Source organism: Apis florea, unplaced genomic scaffold, assembly GCF_048593485.1.
Source record: "Apis florea isolate Af1SG1 unplaced genomic scaffold, ASM4859348v1 contig_3158_pilon, whole genome shotgun sequence".
Lineage (NCBI taxonomy): Eukaryota > Metazoa > Arthropoda > Insecta > Hymenoptera > Apidae > Apis > Apis florea.
In genome coordinates this window covers 983386-1008350 of record NW_028256713.1, presented here as the reverse complement: position 1 = coordinate 1008350, position 24965 = coordinate 983386, and the positions used below count along the sequence as shown (strand labels likewise).

The following is a 24965-nucleotide window of genomic DNA, read 5'->3' as shown; positions in this document are numbered from 1 at the left end:
AATTTTATATACTAAATATTAGCAATATATATAATTTCTAATTTTCGGATTAAATATAGTTGAATCGGATGCGGTGAATGACACGAAAATATGAGAGACAATTATTGAAATTTATACTAACTCAAAATTTTTGAACGACAACTAATTTATGAACTCTCTGAGCTTGTTGGTAATTGCTATCGTTATTACGCGTGCAAACGGTATTCGCTTTGTCATGAAACTGGCACAAAAACAGGATATACGCTTGCTGTTACATTATTCGTAACAACGATAGCAATGTGAGCGCAAGATGACAAAAAGTTTTCCTAAAACAGGTCAAAATTCGTAACGATTTAAACATTGTTGAGTAAAGATGAAACAATGATTTTGACCAAATTACTTTTACGTACGTATAGACACACGAGTGATAATTCAGCAAATATTTCTCAAAAATAGAAAAACTTTCCAATATATAAAATGCCTGAATTTAATTATTCGATGATTATTGATCGTAAATTATTTTGAATTATTCAATTTTTCAACATTGAATGACAAAAGTTCATAAACTATTATTAATTGTAATTTAAATAATAAAATTTCAAATAATTTAATAAAAAGAATAACAATATTTAAAACAATATTAATATCTGATATTGAATTATTTTCTATATTATAGATTAAATTAGATCTTCGGGTCTGGCAAAGAAACTTTGAAGCGCTTAAATGACTCGATATGGTGTATAGTTTCTCTTAATTATGGAGTTAATCACGCGGTTATGTGATTTATTGCGATGATATCGACGGGTAACCATTTCTAGCGGTGGCATAATGCGCTTCATTACGAATGATATCAAGGGCAGATTGTACGCGTAACGTTACTAAGTGGGTTCACGTTAATGGGCCATAAGTTGCTTTGTGCGGTAGAACAACCGCCAAATGCCGCCATAGATTTATGCTCTGAGCTATGATCGCGAACGTTTTCTTTCGGTGCGAATCATGTGACTATTTCACAGACATTTAAAACTTTGAATTGATAATTTTTTATCAATTACAAATTATGATTCAATTTTTTAATTCTTTCAATTATTTACGATTATTGAATTTTTTATTTATGAGATGCTTATGCGTATTACTAATTTTAATTATTTTTTACATTTGTTGAAAATAAGTCATGAATATTTTTAAAAAAATTACTGAATACACGCCAAATATTAGGAAGAATCATAAACTTTATAAAAAAATTTCGAAAAAGAGAATGCAACAAAATAAATATTTAAATGGGTGAGAAATTGGTGCAAATTTTTCTATTATAATATGGAGGCAACATTATTTATTTATATGCATGAGGCGGCACGTGCTCCGTGTATCCTTTCGGATCGTCAACCAAGAGGTCAACGGTTTAACTTCATTCGCACAATTGGCCGGATTAACATCGTAATAAATCTCAATTAGGATGGTTCCTACGTCTTCGTATACAAAAGAATGGGATTTTTTCAAATTTTTAGTTTTTTCCCCTTTTTTATATTAATAATTCAAAGAAACCGATCAAAAATGTCCATGAATCGACAAGTGTCTGGAATGAATATTAGATTAGGTCAATGCATTATATTAAGCATGATTTTTGAATTGAAAGATGAATTTGTTTAAATTTTACAAATTTGAAACGAATACTCGTTAAAATTAGATTAATATATAATTTTTATAATAAATTTTTATTAAAAATAATTTTAGAAATGATTTTATTGGATTAAATCATATAGAATAGTCTTTGTATATTTTATACTTGTATTAAAATAAAATTTTATAGTAAATTTACTGCAAATAATACATTTTAAAAGGATAAAGAGATGTTTTAGTATTACTTCATATGTTAATAAGTTAAGTTTATGATTTATTTTAATAAAAATAACTTTTCATAGGATATATAAAGATTTTTTATCGATACAACTTTCAACTTATATACAATATTATATATAAGTAGTTAAAACTCATTTTTACAAACAAATTGTATCTTATTTTTTCTCTATAATCTTTAAACAATTTGTACGTTTTTCTTTCTGCATTCTCTTCGATTCAGTCAGAAAAGTAAGTCTATTATTATCTGCCATGAGTAACGTAAGAGGCATACCTGAGTGACTTATGCATTCGGTTCGCGTTTATACGTTCCCTGTGTATCATTCTATCACCGATAATTAATATTAAAGCGCATGTATCCGTATACCATTTTAATTGCACTGTGTACAGTGTTACAACTGCACGTGACTCAAGATTTATTCAGATTTTTTATTTTAATAAAAAAATTCATTTATACTTTTAAAATCTGATATAAAATTTCAAATAAGAAATTAATATTAATTTAAACGCACAATTAGATGATGGGGATTGAATCGCGTATAATAGAAGAATTAAATATAATATGATAAAAAAAAGATAAAATAATAGAATATTATAATATGGATTTTCATTCTATTTAATTTTTCATTTCTGTGATACACACAGTTTTATGTAATTCAGAACAACCGATCATTGATTAAATTTCCCTTTTCCTTCAAGATCATTGATCACGCTGCATCCTCGATAAGAAGAGATAAGAAAAAAAAATCTAGATCACTTAACCGATTATTATTATAAACCGCTTACGCGTGCAAATAAAATGAATTTAAAATGTATAAATCAATAAATTGCAAGTTACGAGAACAATCTAGTATTCCTTCAAATATTTAACAATTCTTTTATCGATGTTGCTTAAAACGTACACACAGCTAATATGTGTTATTCATTCACGTAACGATCTACACCATATCTTCTCTTATTTCATACATATTCATTCAATGAATATAAATCATGCAGACTATCATTCTTACGAGTTAACAAACACTTTTCAACGTTTAAACGATTCAACGAATCGAGCAGGCCGTCTAATCACTCGGCTCGATAATAATTTTTACAATTTTTTTTTCATCTCACTTCAATTTCCTATACAAATACACACAATCAGGACGCACAAAGATCCAACAATTTTTTCGCGCGTATTCTCTTTTTCTCGCTTTGTATCCTCGCGCGGGATATTAATATGGCTGAGTACCAGCGAAATTTTTGCATCAATCTTCAAATAATTCTCTACACATCACAAAAACCATTGTGCATCCCTTCACCGACTCGACGTGACGAAACAACGGACGATATCTCGCGATTAAAAAAGCGCAGGGCGTACGTACATAACCCTTCACTCGGATTTCCCGGTGTAGAAGCATCGTGCACGCAAAATTGGCATGCATCTCGTGTCGCAAGGAAGTTCTCGAGTCGTTTCCAGGTCGACGGTCATCGTGGTGCAGTAAAGGGCATACGAGGTGCATTCTGGTGTAAAGGTAAATGGCGAACGATACGTGGGAAAAGAATAGGAAGATAAGACGTCGCGTTTAAGACGTATTTGCTGGACGAATTCGAGTTCAACGCAGGAAGAAGTGTTATAAAATTTATACGAATAGTTTAAAGAAATGAAAACGTCCGAGTAATTTTTAACCTCTTCCAATGAGAATGGAAGGGTATATTTTTATATTAATCGATTGCAAACGATTCTTACATAATTCTCTCATCGTCGAGTATCTTTCTCTCTTTTGTGTCACGAAATTAAAACGACGAAACAAGCGTCAATATCACCACCGCGCTCTGGTTATTATTTTTTTCAACAAAATTATCAATCCATTTGGATTAAATTGCAGTAATTTCAAAGTCCCGCCATTCGCCGTTCTTAACTAATTTTTCCATGCCACAAAGTACAGATATTATCTGCCCGTATTATCTTGCACGTTCGTTCGTTTATCGAAGGATTAAATTTAAAAAAAAAAATAGAGCGAGAGAAATGTTAAAAAAACGCAGAATAATTAATTTAAAAAAAAGAATTTTAAGAGGAAGGGAGAAGAATCGTTTCGAAAATGAGGCGAGTGTCGTAGAAGGAACAAAAAAAAAAAAACGCCATCAACGTTGCGACAGTAATTACTATTTTCGCACAGGTACGTATCAAACGATCTACATACATACTCCGCTCTGAAAACGCTCGTCTCGCGAAGCCACTGCCCGGTAATGACTTCCTGCTCTCGCAATGCAAACGATCCACCCGCGATCGACGATACGAAAGCGAAGTTACGGTCGCGTCGACCGTTTATCCGTGGATGATGACGGGCGATGACGATGATTAAATTATTATCGTTACGATACGGAGAAAGAGCGTGGATATGGCGGCGTATCGGGTTCGATCGACAGGAAGAGAGGATTTCTCGTGTTTCCAGATCGAGGTGGTCGCCGATTTTATTCACGGGAATAAAATGATTCGATTCGAATATAAGCGAAACTATTAACACTAAACCTAGCGACATTTCATGTATACCTATTCCTCAAATGACCGTTGCATTTGCATCTTAATATAGAGAGAGATTTTTAGAGCTAATTGGATATTAAACAAAATATTCTGCTACAATAATGCGTGATCGGTTATATCTACACCGAATTTTGTGCTATTGTAAATGGCGATACAGTAACTTTGTATAGAAGAAATTTTAAAGAAAATTTCAAAAACGGTCGTTTGACCACGCGTGGTAGGTTAAGAAAGATCAAATTGAGACGTGGAGCGTTTCATCTTTTGGATGAAAATGAGAAAGGAAGATTAAAAATTTGAATGTCTCTCTGGACAGGTTTTTATTAACTCTATTATCAATCTTTTGGATACGAGGATCGGAATAAAAAAGAAAAATGATAAAAAGAACCTGTATCGTGTAAAAGGGTAACCGCTTGATGGTACGGGTAGCGCATAATGCCAAGAAAGGTGTATCTATCACTAGCGTCAGCTTAAACCGTGGCACAATAGAGAACAAGGGCCTTTACCTGGTCCTCGAGCTCCGTCCATCGTGTATTGGCCTCCGTTCCACTCTACCATTTTCTATAGCGTACTCGCCTTCGCCAGGTATCTGCCCTTTTCCCCCCTGGCCAACCTATCGGTTAGCGATGGCTATGAACTAATTCTGAAATTAATATTTCACCTGTAATTGAATTAAAATTTTATCGAATGTTTGATCTTTTTTAATATTGACATAGATCGAAAGATTGAAACTGCAGAAAAATATGATATCATTTCGAATTTTGTCAATTTTTTCTAATATTTATATATATATTTTAATTTTTTTTTTTTTTCTTATAAATCTAACGAAGAATTTTCCCTACTCTTTGTACAACAGCTGCTCCTGACCTTTCTTAACTCACCTGTATAAACCTATAGAAACTCGTACAATAGTGTTTTACCTATCCCAACTCGGGCAACACACTTCCCTCAAAATTTCGTTGAGAAGAATAATTTGATAAACGTGCAAGTATCCTCAAGATATCGTTAAGAATAAGATCTATCAATTTTCATTCACCAATTGAGCACAGACAGTCGGAGAAAGTGGTCACGTATTATAATAGATAAATTGCCCTTATCTATCTACTTAGTTCGTTACGCGACAATTGCACTCTTCAGTCTCGGTATCTTTCATTGCGCCAACTGTTCCCTATCATCGTTAAATAATTTCATGCTAAATGTAAATCGTATCGAACCGTTTTATCATAACTTTGATAATTTTGACGCGTAAAAAGAAATAGTTTCAATTTATTTGTCAGCATCAAGGATTTTTCATTTTTCATAGATTTTTTTTTTCGTTTTTTCTTTTTTATTTTAAACGAAACGTATTCGAGTCGCTTTACAGATATCCCGTCCAAACGAGTCGTGCGATATCATTTTCAAAACGCCAGGTAAACGAAATAGGACCACAAGAAGATGCCTATCTCGTTCACGAAATACAAAAAACTCACTTTCGTAAGATATTCCATCGACGAAATTTAAGATTGAAGCGTCGAAAATTTTTAAATTTCGTTAAAAAATCGGACAACAAGATGGATTGAAAAGAAGTATCGCCATTTCTAATGAAATGGAATGTAGAAAAAAATTATCGAATAAATTAACACATTTGGAAGCAAAATTTATAATTTACTTACGAATTAAAAATGTATAAATTACAATTAGACTACAAATAGACTATTAAAGAAACAGATCGTTCTGTAGCACTTTGTCAACCAAATCCCTAAGCTCTTTTTCCATTACTTCGTTTTGAGAATACATACGGTTTGCGATTTATTTGCAAATTGATCCATACGTAGCCGACATTGTTAAAGATTGGAATGGATAGTTCTTTACGAATCTTTAGAATAAATCGCCAACCTCTTTTTCCACGCGTAGTAGGAGCGTTGCCCCACGGGGACGAGGAATACGTGTCTGAATGCCTTTGCCCGTCGACCGGATGTCCCCCTCTCCTTTTCCTTTTTATTTCTTCACCGCATCATCTTCATTATCGTCATCTTTCTTCGTATAGCGGCCCAATTCGCCCCTTGGCGCGTTACACCTTCCTCTTCTCTTTCGCCAAACTACCGAATTTCGCGTTTCCGATTGCCCTCCCTCTGCACCCACTCCTATGGATCCAGGGGTCGTTGAATGTTACAACCTATTGATCTTGCTTGCGATTTAGCCTCGAGTTCTCCACTTTTATTATTTTTAATTCCTTCGATCTCCTCTGGTAAATTTAGTAATTCGATTTTTTTTTATGATTATTGAATCTTATTGAATAGCAAATATGGCGAACAATTGGATATCGTACATTTGGGTTGAACGAAGTTTCTACTTTTTTTCTCATTGAAAATTTGTTTTTTATAAATCTTTGGTTTACAAAAATAATATCAATATACCTCTTTCAAATGTATTTCTTGTATTCCAAATTTAATTATTTTCGATTTTTTATTACTAGTTTCTACTTTCTTTCTCATTGAAAATTTGTTTTTTATAAATCTTTGGTTTACAAAAGTAATATCAATACCTCTTTCAAATGTATTTCTTGTATTCCAAATTTAATTATTTTCGATTTTTTATTACTAGCTGTATAATTATTAAATATTCGAGAATATGCGTAGAATCCATTTTTTGTCATTGAAAATTTGTTTTTTTTGGTTTACAAAAATAATATTAACACCTCTTTCAAACGTATTCCTTGTAGTATTCCAAATTTAATTATTTTCGATTACATAATTATTAAATTTCGAGAATATGCGAGGTCGATTGCGTAGAATCCATTTGTGGCTAAATAAAGAAGTTATAATTTATATTCATAGATTTCCAACGGATGTAATTACGGTTATTTTCGATTTTTTATTTATTACCTAAGATTATATAGTTAGAGATAACAGAGAATGCAAATTTTCCGCGTCCTCTAAAATTTGTAATTCGAATTACAAACGAGGCGTAAAAACGATATGCTATGCAATCGAGGGAGGCGAGTTGCGGAACTAATAATAAGTCTTTTGTAACGATAGTTTCGAGCGAAGATCTCACCTCGTTCCCATTGGAATGTTCTGTAGGAACACGAAGATATGAGAAAAGTTAGAGAACGGAATGACAAACGTTTGTCTTTCCGAAGGAGGAAGTGAATTTCTGCCTGTCCCACAATCGTTCTCCGCCCATTTGCATCTCGAAAATCCATCTCGCGATATTTTCAACCGTTCTAACGAAACGGTTTTCGATTTCTATACCCTTATCTAGTTAATTCATGCCCTGCAAAAGTTCGCTTCGAAACGCTTTCAACATACATGGCATAAAAAGATAAGAAAAGTTAGAAATTAGTTTTTTTACAGCGATCGTTCGTGACATACAGTATCTTCCCTTTCGTTACGATCAATTTTTACCAACTGAACAAACAAGTAACGTCGCGAACGCATATCTGGGAAACGTTGCTGCTGCTACTTTGAAAGCAGATGCAAAACACATTTTCGTTTGATTAGCGATAAACGGATACGTGCACGCAAGGGGTAGATTATTAGCTAGGTCGTTCTCGTCCAACGAATCGATTTAGAATTTTCGTACGCGGATTCACCATCCTTTTTTTTTTCTTTTTTCCCTAATTTCATAAACAAAATTCCCAATTATCCAAAATTCACACCGGATCGACCAAGATCGATCGAGCTAATTTTCTATTCAAGCATCCATCCTAATTCCACATTTTCCTATCGCCTCTCGTCATCGACCCGGTAAAAGGGGTTGCAAGAAGTTAGCGCAGCTTCTTTCGAGGCGTTTCGAGTCATCGTTTGCCCATAATAATTCCCATTATTATTCTCGTTGGAGCCGTCTAAGCCTGTAAAGAAGCGAGAGGCAACGGAGAGGTTCTGTCGTCTCATGGTAGCCGGTGCAGAGGCCACTGACCGCCCCCGGCAAGGCTTTCTCATCTTCCACTTCTTCTTTTCGGTTTTGTTCTCCGCGGTACACAACCTGGTGAGGTGGGGGGAGGGGCGCACACACGTGTGCCTGCGTGCTTTCGAACGCATCGACGCGCGTAAGTGGACCCAGGTTTGCAACCCGATTGAGACCACTCTTTATGGAGGAGTAGTAGACGACCGACCGGAATGACGGACTATTTACGGCGAGTATATAGTAAAGTCTGCAATTTTTCATTTCATTTTTTTTTTTTTTTATTTACAGTCTTGTACTTACAGTTTAAAGTATTCGCTTTATTTGTCGATAAATTAAGTAAAGGCGAGGTGTTGTGAACTTGGGGAAAATGGGTTTTGAATTAGTCTGAATAATCTCTGCCACTTGTTTCTTGATATTTGATGTTTAAGCCAAGTGCTGTGGAAATGATTGTTCTTTTGGGTTTACTATTATTAACGATTAAGAGATATGTTAAATAACATAATAAATATGTATATTTTCGATTTATCTTTTTATGTAAAGCGAAAGAGAAAGTATTTTTACAATTGCAACATTAATTATTATTTAATAGTATCGTTTATATAATTATAAAAATAGATATAGAATCTGTTATGAAAAATCATTTCACGAATAACATTTCTTGATTTATCCCCTTTTCAAATTGTGTCATCATATTCCTCATATTTGATACTTTTTCTAATTGCATCGATGCAAACAAGAATTCGAAATTGCTAAATGAAAAAAGAATAATAAAAATACGTCCCTTCGATTTTCATGGAATAAAAATTTGATAAAAGAACTTTATATTTCGCATAGACCAATCACATCGCTATTTTTTCGCGAAAAAGAATCACTTTACATAACGTTAAAGCCGGCCTAGGTAGAACGACACGTTTAGCTGATCTCGCATTTCCCTCGCAGTTCCCTCCATCTCTTTGACTTGGAAATGAACAGGAAGCGAAGGATGAAAATGTTCCGACGAGAAATCCAAGGATTACGCGAGCATTCCGTTTAATTTCTCCCGTTGTGTACGCGCGAATCGATCAGCGGATCGTGACCAATTCGCTTTTTCGAAACTTTCGTTCCCCTCCTCGATGAAAGTTTTCTTCCAACGCTTGTGAAATTTTTTCGAAAGGAACGCACCGATTTTTGCCTCGTGTTGCAATCGGCTATCTTTTTCCCTTCTTTTTTTTTTTTTTTCATTGAAATTTAAAAATTAAGCTTAAAGAATTAGATCAGAAATATTAATGCATCATGAAATTCAAATCAATATTAAACTGCTTGGAATGCTTTTGAAATTTTTCGAAAGGTATGATAGAGGTTATGATACAACGTGTGAAACATTAGAGGTTATGTACTTACTTTTCTCTTCTACTTTTGAAACTTATTTCGAAATTATTTATTTTAAGAATAATTAGCAATGAATTACCAAAAAAAAAAAATATATATTAAATATATATTAAATTTATCATAAATTTATTATTGCAATGTTACAATTATTCGCTTTTGGAATTTTAAAGAAAAAGGAATTTTAAGCGTTTAATAGATAAAATTTTATCAGTATCTATATTGGTGCATTTCAGAATTTAGGAATAAACCCTAAAAGTAGATTTCTTCGGTAGATTTCCAAGCAATGACTAAACCAGACGCGAACGGTTCCCTCAGTATGCTGCGCGGACAGTGACTCGATTCAAAGGAATCCTTTCAAGACCCCTCGATAGCCGGAGCTCGATGAGCCTTCGCGATACGAAGAAATCAAACTTTCAACCGATACCAAGAATTTAATGATACAGATTTTTTAACTGAGAAAGAACATCTTGATGGATCAGAAAAAGATCCACGTAAATCCAAATTGATTAACGATTCAATTCTCCGATGATATTTTTCATTATAAAATGATCATCTCATTTTTACTTAGGAACCAATACCAATAATTTAATTTATCCCCTAAATATTATAATAAGTGTTCTTCTATCACCAAGACATGTTATATACTTAATTTTATATATACACATGATGACATATTACACAATGGTTAAAGAAAAAATTGAAATTCATAAGCTGGGCAAAGATCGAAGATTATAGCAATTTATGTCAATGTTTTTCATTGAAAAGAAATCTAAGAGGAGGAAAAACGAAATAGAAAAAAAAATCCATGGAAACGGTTTTCCTTCCTTTTCCATCAAATTACCTTTTGGTAGCACGCCAATCGTATTCGTTCATCCGCCTCTCTTCGCTGCATACCGATTCAAGGATGCAGCAATGGTATCGGGAACCCGTCTCTCTTGTCCAATAGAAATTTATCGTCCACGTGTTGTTTGTTATGAAATGGTCCTACCGAATGCAAGGAAAAAAAAAAAAAAAAAGAATAACGCAATAAAAGAGTAAACGCTTTCAAAGCTGTACGCGCCTTCTCTATGGACGATGTTCCGTTATGAAATTCCTCTCTATTCCTCGTATATTATGGTGCGTCTACTCACTTGTTACGTATTCTCATGATGCAACACATGGTGCGATGATTTGTAATTTTATCCGGATAGATGGAATCCATCAAGTCTTTGAAATCTTTCAAAATTTGAAGCAACTTTTTTTTTTAAACGAAATCGAAGAAAAAAAAATAATAGCAAGATTGTATAAAAAAAAAAAAAAAAAGAGAGTGAAAAATCTTCAAACTTTCGAATTATACGTAGCGGAAAGTTTTTTCGATTCGAAAAATTCGAGATTGAGTTTCGAAAAGCATCTAAGATAAATTCTATCGCATCGCTGCACTGATACTCGGCCGCAATATGACACGAGGATCTGTAACAAGTGCAGAATCACGTTTAGACGCGCGAAAGTGCTGAAACGCGTGACCTGTCGTCTTTCCCTCGCATCTGATATTCGTACGCATCGTGTGCAGTCGTCAGCGGACAAGTTTATTGTTTTAAACTCTGTCACGCCTCGTTTTCCATCTTTTTTTCGTTTCCTTCGCGTTTCTTTTCTTTTCTTTTTTTTTTTTTTCTTTCTTTCTTTCCGTCAATTCCTTTCGTCTTAGGTTGTCGACCGCTACTCGCAAGATTCGCGAGGTCGTATTGAAAGATTCTTGCTCTCCCTCCCTCTTAGAGTGTTCAAAGAGCGAAAAAGAGACGCACAATGGAGAATAGAGGAGAGACTGTGGAGAAGAGAGGGGGATCTCTTTCAGACTAGCCTGGCTCTATAAGCTTCTTTGAACCGAGCGAAGCCCAGCCTATCAAGACGGTCTTAAACAGCTCTGAAATTCATGACTCGAGAATGGTGAACAGAGAACACTGGTTGCTAATCTTTCTTTCTGTTTTCCGCGTATACAAGGATAATGGTTTATTTCGATAATTGAATTATAAATTTGTCAGCAAAATTTTCCCGCTCTTCTAAATTTTTATCATTTATTCTGTATTGAAAAATTTTTTTTCAAACTTACTCTACACGAAAAATTGTTGCTGAAAAATTAATAAATCGAAGCTAACTAGACAGACGAATCACTCAACGAATCATTATATATAGCATTTTATTATGAAAGTTAATTGTTCAATGGAGTGGAAAAAAATAATCCAAAATCAAGAAATATGTATGCGTATAAAGGATAGATATAGAAAGAGAGAGAGAGAGAAATTGAAGATCCTAAAGAAAATATAAAAAAAGATGTTAACAACTTTTAGATAATATCCTGAAGTATGTGAACAAGCGAGTCACTGTTAAACACGGCTAAAGTAACGCGATTTTGTACCTTGGCTGTTTTTCAAGGGCCAAGAACCACTCGCGCGAAGTACTCTGCTCTTTTTATTTGTAATGAATTACGGAGCATGTCTATTGTAAAGACGAAAGTGCACTTAACTTACGTGCTCATATATGCATGCATTTTGAGAATTAATGCAGCTTCGCTATTAACTGTAAGAAGGTTAATTATATCTAAAATTTTCACACGACTCTCTTATACTTTATTGTTTTTACTTATTTTTGTACATTTTCTTTTTTTTTTTTTTTTTTAAATATCGCTTTATTTGCTTATAATTTTTCTATAAAAAAAAAAAATAAAAAAGATTGAAAATAAATTAGATTTCTTCTTTTTACATTTTTTTCCATCATAAAAAAGCAAGTTTAAGATTACTTTTTTAATTAACTTTTGTAATTTTCATACGCTTTATACATTTTATAGTTTTAACTGGAACGAGGCTCGAAGTTATCTCACCAGGTTAAATAGATCTTTTTTGGACATGAGATTCGTTATCTGACACGGTATAATAAACCGGTGGAACTGTTACACTTTTAATGTCCTTTCGTAGTCGGGTTCACGTAACCGAGAATTTCCTGCTGATAGAGACCTTGAGCGTACGCATTGCCAACGTACTTACTACTCCATTCACTGGTTATTTTCACTTTTCACGCATTAAACTTGTTGTTAGTTGAACAGAACATGAAGATAAAAAAAAACTTGGAATCGTGAAAAATATACATATTTATGAGAATGGAAATTGCTTGTATTCGCAACAATATGCTATAAGATAGTAAATTGGTAAAAATATTAAATTATCAAAATTTTGGTGAACCAAAAAATTGTTCGATTAATTATAAATTTTTTTTTCAACAAATTCTCAATTTCAAATATTAAAATTCAATATATATACACGTGTCACTTTTAAATTATACATAAAATATATTAAATGAAAATTGCAGAGGGGAGAAAGGATTACAGAAAGGAGTACATGTGGAACGAAACGAAAACAAAACGAAACGAAATTGTTGAAACTATTTTCGTAAACTTGGCCACTCGAGTACAATTGATTGTGTAACACTAGTCCACAGTTCGTGCGCTGTTATTACCGTTCAGCGCATACAGTACGGCCACTTTTACCGTGATACTGTGTTTCCGGTACTCGCTTTTGACTTCGCAATATACCTGTCGTGAACGAAGCGATGAAGTGTAACCAACGTGATTTCTCTTTTCTTCTCTTTGGAAAAAACTTTAACATTACGTGCTTGCCTTTCTTATTATAACAAGAGTTGAAGATGAAGAAGAAGAAGAAGAAGAATTAACTACGAGAGATTTTTAAGAAATTAAGAATCTTCAATGTCCGAGTGAATTTTCATTTGAAAGATTTCCAGATTTTTATGGTTTCTGGATCAAATAGCACGAAATTACGTCTATATTAAAAGATTCGAGAATTTTATTTTCCCTTCATCTTCAGAATGCATTTATATTCTTGATGGAACAATTTCCAACAGATGCCAGAGAAAGTTCTTCTTCGATCGACAATGCGGCAAATCCTGCAGCTGTAAGTCCCAAGTAACATCGTAACAATGGTGAAAATATTCTGTTACACAGATTCGAATTTCTTTTAAAAAATCCAGGTATAAGTTATCTTTGTGAACACCCTCTACGAATAATCTGTATCCATTCAAGTTCCAACTGTGACAATTTACGCAGCTTCTATCTTCTATAAGAAATTTTGAAGCAGAGAGAATTTTTATGTTATGCTTACAATAAGTTTTTATTTAGTAATTATTTTTTTTTTTTTTTGTATAGCATATAAATTATAATTTTTAAAATATTAAGAGAAGAATCATTTAAAATTCTCACTAAAATTTCGTAAAGTAATAGGTTAAGAAGCGTCTTCCCGGAACCCTTAATGATCACTTTTCCTTTTCTTATTGTTAGTTGCACACAGGTCAGACAAGTATTTCCTGTCTCGTCAAGCAGAGGAATTACAGTCTCATGAAATCGTTCTCGCGAACGAACTCTCGTAGTAGTACTTACGTACGATCGCCTCGCCGTTCTTGACCGAACAATTTGTAGAATACGCGCTCGTGTGTATAACGTAGTCCCATCGGTGAGTCCGAGAAACGAACGACACTAGAAAAAGTAGTGGAGGGGGGTTAGCTGCTGGTGGAGAAGGTAGGGAGGTTGAGACGAAGCAGTGAGCCAAGTTCACGAAGGTAAAATGTGGAAAGAGAGGTCGAAGAAGCTAGGAAAGAAAAAGAATAAAAGGCGAGACACCCAGGACGGTTGTGGAAGGATCGCGGAGAAGGGATAGAAAAGGAACTGACTGCTAGAGAAACTGCTATCACGACATCGATGGAGGAGACTCTATACGGAGAGACATAACCTAACCTAACCTATCGCTCTAGAATCTCTTCTGTATGTTTCTCTCTGTATGTATGCGCAAATAATTCTTTTTGTTGAGATAATTTTAAGAACGTATTTGAACGCTTTTACATTACATTTTATCAAACGATGTATGAAATGTTTTTAACGATGCCACAAAACGTTTATGCTTTTCTAATGAATATAAATCTTTTTTACGAATGTAAGACTATATAATGCATTATACACAATTTATTTATCTAGTTTCTTGGATTCTAGTGAATTTTATATTTATATATGTTTTTATTATTAAAATTCTTAACATTCTAGGAAAAGTTAATTGGCATTCTTCGTGTGTTATATTGTTTTCTAGACGCTCATCATCGGTCGATCATTTATATTGAATATGCATTCATTGTGGAGAATTAAAACATAGGTACTTGTTTAATTTGATAGCTATCACAACATAAAATAACTCGAATGTTTAAAGGTTTTTTGTAGAAAATATAGCCTAGCTTAGCTAAACTTAATTTAACGAGTCGATTACACGAAAACTCATCCTAGTTCTTCTTGCTTGTTAAGGACACTCAAGATGGACCGAGCATAGAGTGAGTTTGTGTGCCAAATTGGACTCGTTCTCTGTCCGTTCTTCTTCCATTAACTGTACGAAATGAAATTAATCTAATGAATAAGGGAACTGTCTCGGATGGTATTTTATCGTGTATAAAAGAAGACATCGAAGAACGAGAAAGAAACGCAATTTTTTCGCAATCTATTCGAAATGGAAATTGCTATTCAATTTTTTCTTTTCCTTGAGAAAATGATCTACGTTTGAAAATCATTTCGACGATTCAAAATTTTAGCTATCGAATACTTAATAGAAAAACTTTAATCATGAAATTTTCAATTTTATTTTAATTTTTATCTTTGAAGCCGCAGTATTCGTGCAGATCTTTGTTGTAAGACGGGATTCGCTCAAGGTCACGAAATGGGATGGTTTGATTCAAAGCTCAATCTTCCTCCACTTAACTCTTCGTGCGTCCTTCGATTGTCGGTTGGAATTCACGCAGCGTGGCACGAACAGGGGGATAAATAATTGATCGTAGTAATTGCAATGTCGTGGGCTGGGATGTAAGAGGCACTTGAATGCCATTCGTAGCATAAAATAAGTAGACACATAAATAGTTTTCTCGATGCATATTTGAACTAATAATCATAAGACAATTTCCTTATTTATATTAATATTTTAAAAAATAGATATCTCACATAATACAAATTTTAAATATATATATCTTTAAATTCTTATGAAATTCAATAATTAGTATATATATATAGTATAGTTAGTTAGTATAGTTAGTATATATATATATATATATATATATATATAAAATTGGAATTCTTGTGTAATGGACAAGATGTTTTATTTTCAAAGAATTTATCTCATTACTGATATAAATCTTTATTGGCCGAACAAATATTTACAATTTAAACAAGTGTTAAGTTGAGTCAATCTCTCAGGGACGAACTTATTAAGACCAGAAAAAATTATTTTTTATTTTTCCAAGAAGAATCGTATATAATTATTTAGCTTGATAATTAATTATTCGTTTAAATTAAAGAAAAATATTAATATTTAATATTTTTTAATAAAAATATTAATTTTTTAAAGAAAGTAGTCTATTTTATCATTTTACAAGAATTTAATTCACTTCACTATCTATCTCACAAGATCACGTTATAACTAAAAATTTTTGACATTTCTACATTCTTCATTCATTCGATTGCTTTTCATTTTCCCCCAAAGTATACAACAATTTTTCTCATTCATCAAATTCGATTTGCTTAAGGTATCGCGTAGAAACGCTTTGTTTTTACACTCGATTGCTTTCCAGTTTTTGTTTCACTTTTACTCGTGCAAGCTGCGTCGTATCCAACTCGGTAAAACGGTCGGGTTAAGAAGCGATGAACTAATTCCGACTCAACAAAGTGCAGTAACCGTTATATAGATACTCCAGTTAATCGATCGACCTTATGCAACGCGGAACTTTGATTTCAGTGCCCTAATCTGGAATCGGTTATCGGTTTTATCAGACTCGCAAACCTTGTTAATTGCTCAATAGAGAAGTGTCGATTATTACATATAATAGGAATTTCAACGATCGTTTATCGCGTACAATTATATCATATTTATAATGATTCATTAAATATAATAAGAAGAGATGAGAGTCTAACATTAATTCCAAGTTCATTATTAATTTATAAATTTCAGAGATATTTTAATTTGTATATAATACTACTACATAGTTATAAGTAGCTGTTTTCCATTTCATTGTTGAACGTAAGATCTTTGTTACAACAGTATTCGATTCCCACATAAATAATCGAAAGAAATTTCTCTTTCTTCATTGTGTATAACATATCGTGAGAATGGAAAAAATCAATTTTAATAATCAAAATCCTTTCCCAGATATTTCAAAGTTATATAACAAATCTCGCCATTGAAACTTAAATATTTGGAAATTTATACACACCTGTTCCAGTTGCCCAAATCTTTTTATCGACTATTTCTTCTTATCGATAACGTGGTATGTCAATGGTTGGTCTTGTACGGGGAAAAATTTATTAATCGGCTGTCCTCGAAATTAGAATTTTTTTCTTCGAATAGATGAAATTTACTTTTAATTAAATTTTCCTCGATTTCTTTGTATATTTTTTTATCTAAAAAGATACTCAATTAATATTCATTTCATTTGGCAAGAATTTCTCAATTATTTCCAATTTCATTTATTCTCATCCCCTATCGAGCAACCTAATTATGGGTTTTACCTCTTTAAAAAAAAAAAAAAGCGAACCGCACGAAGGAAGCTTTCTGAACCTTCGTTGAATCTCCTTTAAAAGGAAGAAAAAAGGAAAGAAAAACAGGATCGAAACGTAATTAAACGATCGACAGAAAAAAAGGATGGAGACGAGAAAGACATCTCGTGACTCGATGGCGTAAAAATATTAGCGTGTACCGCGTTTTCTCCCCTCTCCTGTAGGATTTCCCTTCAAAGGGCTTCCTATTCCAGGCGTAGACACGCGATGCCTACGAATTCAGGTCCTATTTGTATGTATCGTGAACCTACAGTTGCCTCATTTCAACCGATTGTTCGATGAACTTTAAACACTCCGTTTTAGGCCGCATCCTCACGTGTTTGCACGTGCATAATGAAATTCGCACGGTTAACCCTGTTAGAACCGTATTCTTGAATATTGTTCTGGGGCAGGAGATAATTTATTTAACCGTTACTTCGTTTCTTGTCGTCACATCGACAACAATGATTTATTTATTTTCCTTTCTCAAGAAAATGTGTAATTATTGATCGTTTTGGATGGGATGTATTTATTATGGTATATTATTTATTTAAGTTCAAGTATGAAAAAATTGTTTTTCACCGTTTTATTATATAAAATTTTCCAATTTTTGAAAATTAAAAATTTTCGATCTTGAAACTTTCGATTCAATTTCTAAATTGAAATAAAAAACGATTCGAAAGGGAAGCGGAATCGAATTTCGAATTCATAAAAATGCACATTGATATGGAATGGTAACAATCATATTTTTCTTCCTCTACTTTACCTTCGTTTCTGACCCCATTTTACAGATTACTCGCATCAATAAGGAGTATTACCATATCTTTCTTCTCCTACCCTCATTTCTGACCCCATTCTATTGGAATATATTTATATTCTTATCTATAATTTTATTACATTTCATTGCTTTCTTTTTCCAGATAAGTGTATGTGTAATGTAACTAGAAAAAAAAAAATGTAAAGTTAATTTCATCGTATGGAGAAACTTTGTATTTTTTATTTCACTTAATATCTGCTCTTTATGATACGTTACGTAATTTATGATTAAAAGTGTGCGACACACTAGTACGAAGAAAATTATTACGCGATTAATATAATACTTAAAAAACTTTTTCCTTAAATTTTTATCAATTTGTAAAAGAAAGTTAGATTCTATAAAATTATAGACGATAAAAGGGATGAAGGTTCAGTCGTGGGAATGCACCAACTTACGAGAATGTTCGTTGAATGGTCGGTGATTTTCTTCCGTGCTAATTCAAGGTTTTGCTCCGGTGAACGAGTTACTCTTCGACTCTTGAACGTGTGTACACTGTACTCTATGCACATTGCCCATTCTACGTGAAAACATGTGATTTCTAGTTACACACTCTGTTGACACGAAAATTACACAGCATAAAGTTACTAGAAAATTAATGTATGTAGGGTCTTATCGATTTTCTAGTAATTTTATCTTAATCAACCTTAAAGAATTAATGTTATTTTTTAACTTCGACTCGATACATTTTCAATCAAAGTTTCAATTATAATTTTCAATACAAATCTGTTTAAATATTCGTAGATTACAGATCATACATTTTTATAATTTTTTCTCATTGTTAATTACACTGTTCATATTGATTAAATTTATCGTTTCAAAGAACAAAAATTACGAATGATACATTTCTATAATTACTATAATATTTCTACAGATCATATATTTTTATAACGTAATTTTACCATTGCTGTTATCTCGTATTAAATATAGTATTTAAAAGAACAAACATTATTCATTCGTCAGAAGAAATCTTTTACATGCACGCGAGCAAACTAACAGGGTTGCACGAATTATTCTTTCGAATGGATTAAAAGCGTGGCTCGCGATTTTCGGCCGCGATAAAAATCCCAAAAAACATCTCGGTTCACCGAGATTATTCTAATTGCGGCCACAGCATTTTTTTCTCCTCTACTTCCATGAAAGTAATACCACGTGCATCGTTTCAATCTTGGAATAAGATAATCATTTTCACTTCGCATTTTGTTATTCAAAGTGGTTCTCGTAATTATTACTCCAGAAAGATCACGGCGGTAAAGAAATTTAAGATAAAGCTTGACCTCTTTTCGAATATATATTTTCTCCTTGTTTTTTTTTTTAAACGAATTCTGCATTTTTTCCTTTTTTTCTACGTTTCTTTCCAAAACATTCCTTTCCAATTTTTAACGAATAATCTACCAATCTTCCTCTTACATCATATCTCGCGTAAAACACTTACGTAAATTAAAACAATTTGCCCATTTTCCTTTCGATCATTCATTTTCAAGCACCTCCAACAACGAAACCAGAAGAATTGAAAGTCCAGTTTCCAATTGAAAAATTACATAATTCCGCCGTTTTTCTTAGACGCGTCAGAGGAGGACGCGTCTATCTAGCCGCGAGAAACTGGTTTCAGAATACGACGCGGATCGGCATTGGACCCCCGGTGTAATGCACTTGAACGCGATTGCATTGGAGAGGGGCAGGGCGGTGGAAGTGCCGGTTCTGTCTCGTGGCGGCCGTTTAGACGCGTTACCGGGACGGAAAGAGAGATATTTGGCCGTCCGCCAGATACGGCCGACCGAAATGAACGAGGTTCACGGTCGGGATCGGAATTCAGAAGCCACCGGCCCGTGCTCCAAAGTCGGAATGGAATCGTGACCGCGGAAACGGCCACGCGTCCACCCACCCACTTCACCGTTGGTGTCGTTCACCGTGGACGACACACGCCGTGTATATTATACGAAAAATGCTATATCGAGCTGGTGGTGGGATTTTCATTCGGTCGAAATTGTTCGCACGGGGTGACCATTTCAACGATTTTACGTCTCTGCGTGCATAGGAGCGTGTAATAGGTGGATCGCACAGTTGCGTGCGCAGAGCGGATCCCGTTCACTTGGCCGAGCAGGGAGAGCAAGTGGCACGAGACTTATTCGATCGATTCGATCGTTTTACGATCGATTTTTTGTTGTAATATCTGAAATTGGAATTGTTATATTTTAAAGTTCTTGATCTATCTGTTTAAGTATCTGTAGAAAAATGTTTTAATTTTAATCAGAAGAGGGAATATTGGCTTTTTTCCTTTCGTGTGAATATTCGTGTGAAGATGAATATTCTCGAGTCGCCCTCTCGGTTATCGAACGCATGGTTTTCTTGGAACGCGCTCATCAAAAGAATCGATCCACCATACGTCGATTCTTTATCGACGCCTGTTCGTGTCCACGTGAATTTATTCAAATAGAAAGTTTCGATTCGATTTCAACGAATTTAGCTTCGTTTCGACCACGGAAAATTTGTGATTTAATAGCAGAAGTTCTTCTCGGAATTGTCCTGTTATCGTTGTTAAATGTAGATGGAAAAATCTATCTTCCGATAATAACTTTAGATCTATGAATTTTATCGACATATTTTCATACTTTGTCGCTTCTAAAAATTCACTTTACTTCGATACACAGTCTTCATATATATATATATATACAAGAAAAGCTGCCATTTAATCCAATTAACACACTTAGAGAGAACAAACAATTTTGCCAATCCTCAAAGCACCCAAGTTTCGAGTTCTTGCTGCTTCGAGGATCAAGTTCCACTTACCATACAAATACCAGACCAAGCCAACGTTTACTGCTTTCCAGCAGTAAAGATTCGACAATTTACCCGCTGATCCATGAAATATTTTCTCAAAACGGTCAAACCATCTACCCTTATACTACACAAGAATTACGTACATACATCGAAGGAAGAATAAATTCAGCGATTTCTCGGGTATTGGCAGTCTGGCGTGGCGGATGGCTGACTCAGCTTCGAACGGCGGTAGACAAAGGGTGACGAAAGGGGTGGGAATTCTCCCGTTTTTTCTTTTTGTTTTTTTTTTTTTTTTTTCGTTAAAGGGCCTCGCCTCGAAATAACCACCCGCCGCCGGTTTAGCCGGCGATGAAGTGCACTTATAAACGAAGTGCAGCCAGGAAGCCAAGCGCATATGGTCGCAGGAGGAGGAACAGGCACGGATTCGACCGAGGTGCCACGTGTTCGAGGGTCGATGCACCGTTCGTTCGTTCCTGTTTCTGATGTCCCCACGATTCCCTTTGGGCCACTCTCCTCCTCGCGCGCGAGCAGGAGGCGACACACACGCGTGACAGACGAGGAGAGCCAAGCCAAGCATTGGGTTAGGTTAAGCACGCCCTCCGCTCTCTATTGAGCGTAAACAATGCGGTGAGAGTGGATCCGATTTAAATAACCCTGGCATAACGAACCTTGAACGTAATGCTGTTTCGGTGGGAACAATTGATTGCGAAAGGTGCATCCTTCTGCGTTTCCAAATCTTTAATCATCTTTGTGAAAAATCTATTTAAATCTGGAATCGAATTTAGGGGTATCGATTCATTTGTTTTTGCTCAATGTTTAGTGGCAATTTGTTTATCTTTGTGTATGAACAATTGATTGCGAAAGGTGCATCGTTCTCGGTAACACATTTCGAAATCTTTAGTGATCTTTGTGAAAAATTTATTTAAATCTGGAATCGAATTTAGGAGTTTTTTAGGTATCGTTCAACTTTGATCGATCCAATTTTGGTCAATGTTTATTCGTAATTTGTTTATCTTTGTGTATGAACAATTGATTGCATTATTCTGGTTTCGAAATTTTTAATGATTTTTGTGAAAAATTTATAGCTGATATCGTTCAACATCAACAAATCGATGATTTGTTTTTTTTGGTCAATGATAATTTGTATGATCTTTGTATATGCAAGACGTATAAATTTGTAGAAATTTAGTAGGAATTTTTAATTATTATTTCGAAGTGTGAAATAATGTGTCCATTCTTTGATTCGAATGATTCGTTTCTTTGCTTCAATTGTTTCTCGAAAGTACCACTCGCATCAAGTGCCTTGCTCTTTTTACTTCTAATGAATTGCAAACAGGGTAGAGGCTACTCTCGTAGAGACGAAAAGTGTGCTTACCGTACGTATTCACACCTGTGTACCCTTATAAGGAGCAGAATGACATTATTGTGTGTGGATGGCTGATGAAAAGAACATACATGCTTCTTCAACGTTATGCCGTGAATTGTGCAATACATTATTATATCATGCATATTAAAATTCAATTTTTTTTTCCCTATTTTTAAACAGGGACAAGCTTTAATCCATTCTTCGTCGTATTTTATCATCGTTATTATATCGTATCACAGTTCCTATTTTCAAACAGGAAAGAGTCTTGATTTATTTGTCATCTTGATGTTTCAAAGTTTATTCATTTCAAGAAGAAACATCAGGAGTTTATTCAATTCCCTTCCTTTCTTTTTTTTTTTTTTTTTTTCATTTTCGCATATTTATGCGAAATCCCATCGATTCTCCATCTGAATAGAACGAGATTGAATTTTGATGATTAACGATCGTTTTGGCGATAGAGCAAGGTTTTCGGTGTATACGCGTATGGCACGATATCGATTCGATACTGGGAGAAGAAAAAAAAACATGTGTACGATAGTTGGACGATTGATCTGAAGGGATGCACGGAAAAATCGTCTGCTTTGCCAATTTTTCGTCGCGATTTTTCGCCAGTGCCGCATTCTGCCTATATCCAGTTTATCGAATCGTTTCGATAAACCTCGTCCGTTTGATCGTAAAGACGTCGCAAACATCGACTTACGCCCCCGTTCCTAGGAAATAAAAGTAAAAACTGAAGTTAAAATAAAGTAAATAAGATTCGTGATAGAATAAACGACCCTTTTTTTTCGATTTTTATCTTCTTCATTTTTCATCCTCGTCGAACATCGGTGCTTTAATATTTATACGTATGAAAGTACCGCGTCAAAAATACTCGTCCCTCGAGGATTAATTGTTATTTACGTTATAAACGTTAAGTTTACGTAAGAATTCTTCAACTTCTTTAAAAACGAAAATGTTCCTTCCCCTGCAAAGGAGGCAAACGTACCGAAATCGTCTCGAAAATTATTCACGTCGCTTAATTATCCTTCGGTTAAAAGAAAAACATCTCGCGAATTTTTAAATTTTTCTCGAAAACGTCCCGTTTTTCGAAACGAGCAGTGGCGCGAACCGATTTGAATTCGCAGAGCGAATTTCGCATGGATTCGAGTTGGTTCACGCGAGATATGGCCGATAAGCAGCGGAGCCCTCCGCAAAATGTTGCGCATTGCGTCTTACAACACGCAGTGCCAGCTATATAGCTTCCGCCCAGCAGGGTGCACGCCACTTTCTCCCTCTTTCTCTCTCCCTCTCCCTGCAGTTTGCAGGTGGTCAACCTCGTGCTTTCCTTCTTCGTATCCGTGTTTCTTTCCCCGCTTTCTTCCTTTCGATCGAAGCTTATCCAACGAGCAGAAGTCACGCTCTCGGAATTTCTGGCCGCCTTCTTCATTTCTCCTTTTTACTTTTTCGCCTCCTTCCCCCATTTTGTTGCGTGCGTTCGAGGAGGGAGAGGGCGGGTGCGTGGAAAGAAGGATCTGTTTGTACAGATGTATGTATTCGAGATGTTTATAGCGAGGAAATATGGCGAACAGATCGAGAGGCTCGTAGCAAAAGGCTCGATCTTCGTCAGATTTTTCTTTTTTCTTTTTTTGATTTAGTATTGAATATTGAATAGCAATGAAATTGACGTATACTTCGAATTATTGCTCGCATATATAAAAATTAGCTAGCTACTTATATTACAACAGAACAGATTCTTTCGAATGATCGGTTGGAAAGAAAGATTCAAATTTATGAATCTATTGCGAAAACAAATTTAAACGATTTTAAAATATTCGTTTATTGGTGAAATACGTGTTTATTTTATGCTTGGATAAACGTGTGTTCTATCTTCTATCGTCATTTTATTTAAAACCATCAAATTAAATTCTTCTCCTCTCCCTCCAACTAAAATTTCTATTTATTTCTATTATTATTAAATCGAACGATTCATTTACAACGATCAAATTCGAACCTACACTTCGAGTCGCAACCCCCTCATTTAAAAGGCCTTAATGAAAACGTTTACACGTCCTGTCGGGTTTAAATCATTGGGGAGGCGTAGGGAAAGCGATCCATCGAGGTCGAGTTCACTTTCAGTGAAAACTTCAACCCTCGTGGAAAGTGCGGCCTGTTTCTAGGGAGGAAGGAGAGCTTCTCTCCAACAGATCCGGTATATCCTCGACTATCGTTAGTAAAAGCAGATTATCCATGCCCTCGCTCTCTCTCTCTCTCTCTCTCTCTCTCTCGTTCTTGCGCGTAAACCTCTCTCTTTTTATCTTTCGGTATGTTCGGTGTGACAGCTGCGGTGCTTAAAATAGGGGTTCGGTGGTTCAGCAACAACGTGCACCGTTGCTTTTGTATAGCCACGATAACGCGAGCATGTGCCAGGTTAAATCGTGCAACGATTGTCATACTGAATAAACCTGATTTTTCCATTCATAAGGGCCGTTGTTCGCAGGGAACTTTGCAAACTAGGATGATGAACTGTACGATCGGGAAATCTGTTTTAATTCGTGCGCATTGTCGATTGTTGTTCTTCCGTTGTTGTCTGGCACGAAATAGATGTGAATCGACGACGCTTGATGCAATAAAATATCGAAGAGTTCGTAATAAAGAGGAGGAGGATCTTGTAAATCTTTAATCTTTTCTTTTTTTTTTTTTTTAAGAGAAAAAGAGATTCGGTATTTTTAACTTTTATTTGATAGATTTTAGAAGAATTATTTATTTACATTTAATTGACGAAAGTGGACGAGGATTGTTTTTACGTGGGTACAAA

The 24965-nt window shown here is 34.6% G+C and overlaps 1 protein-coding gene and 1 long non-coding RNA gene across 9 annotated transcripts in view; one reads left to right on the top strand and one right to left on the bottom strand.

Annotated features, from left to right (window-relative positions):
• sdk (sidekick cell adhesion molecule) overlaps positions 1–24965 on the top strand; it is a 44469-nt gene that overhangs the window by 1429 nt on the left and 18075 nt on the right. The window lies entirely within an intron of this gene.
• Positions 15801–19694, bottom strand: LOC147657412 (uncharacterized). 2 transcript variants are annotated; one of them, XR_015292516.1, is made up of 4 exons: positions 19460–19694; positions 18423–18544; positions 17977–18151; positions 15801–17075 (listed from the first exon to the last, which is right to left on the bottom strand). It is a non-coding gene; the product is annotated as an uncharacterized LOC147657412 (long non-coding RNA). The 2 variants fall into 2 exon arrangements; XR_015292517.1 differs by lacking the exon at positions 15801–17075 and having other exon boundaries at positions 17647–18151; positions 18423–18578; positions 19460–19675.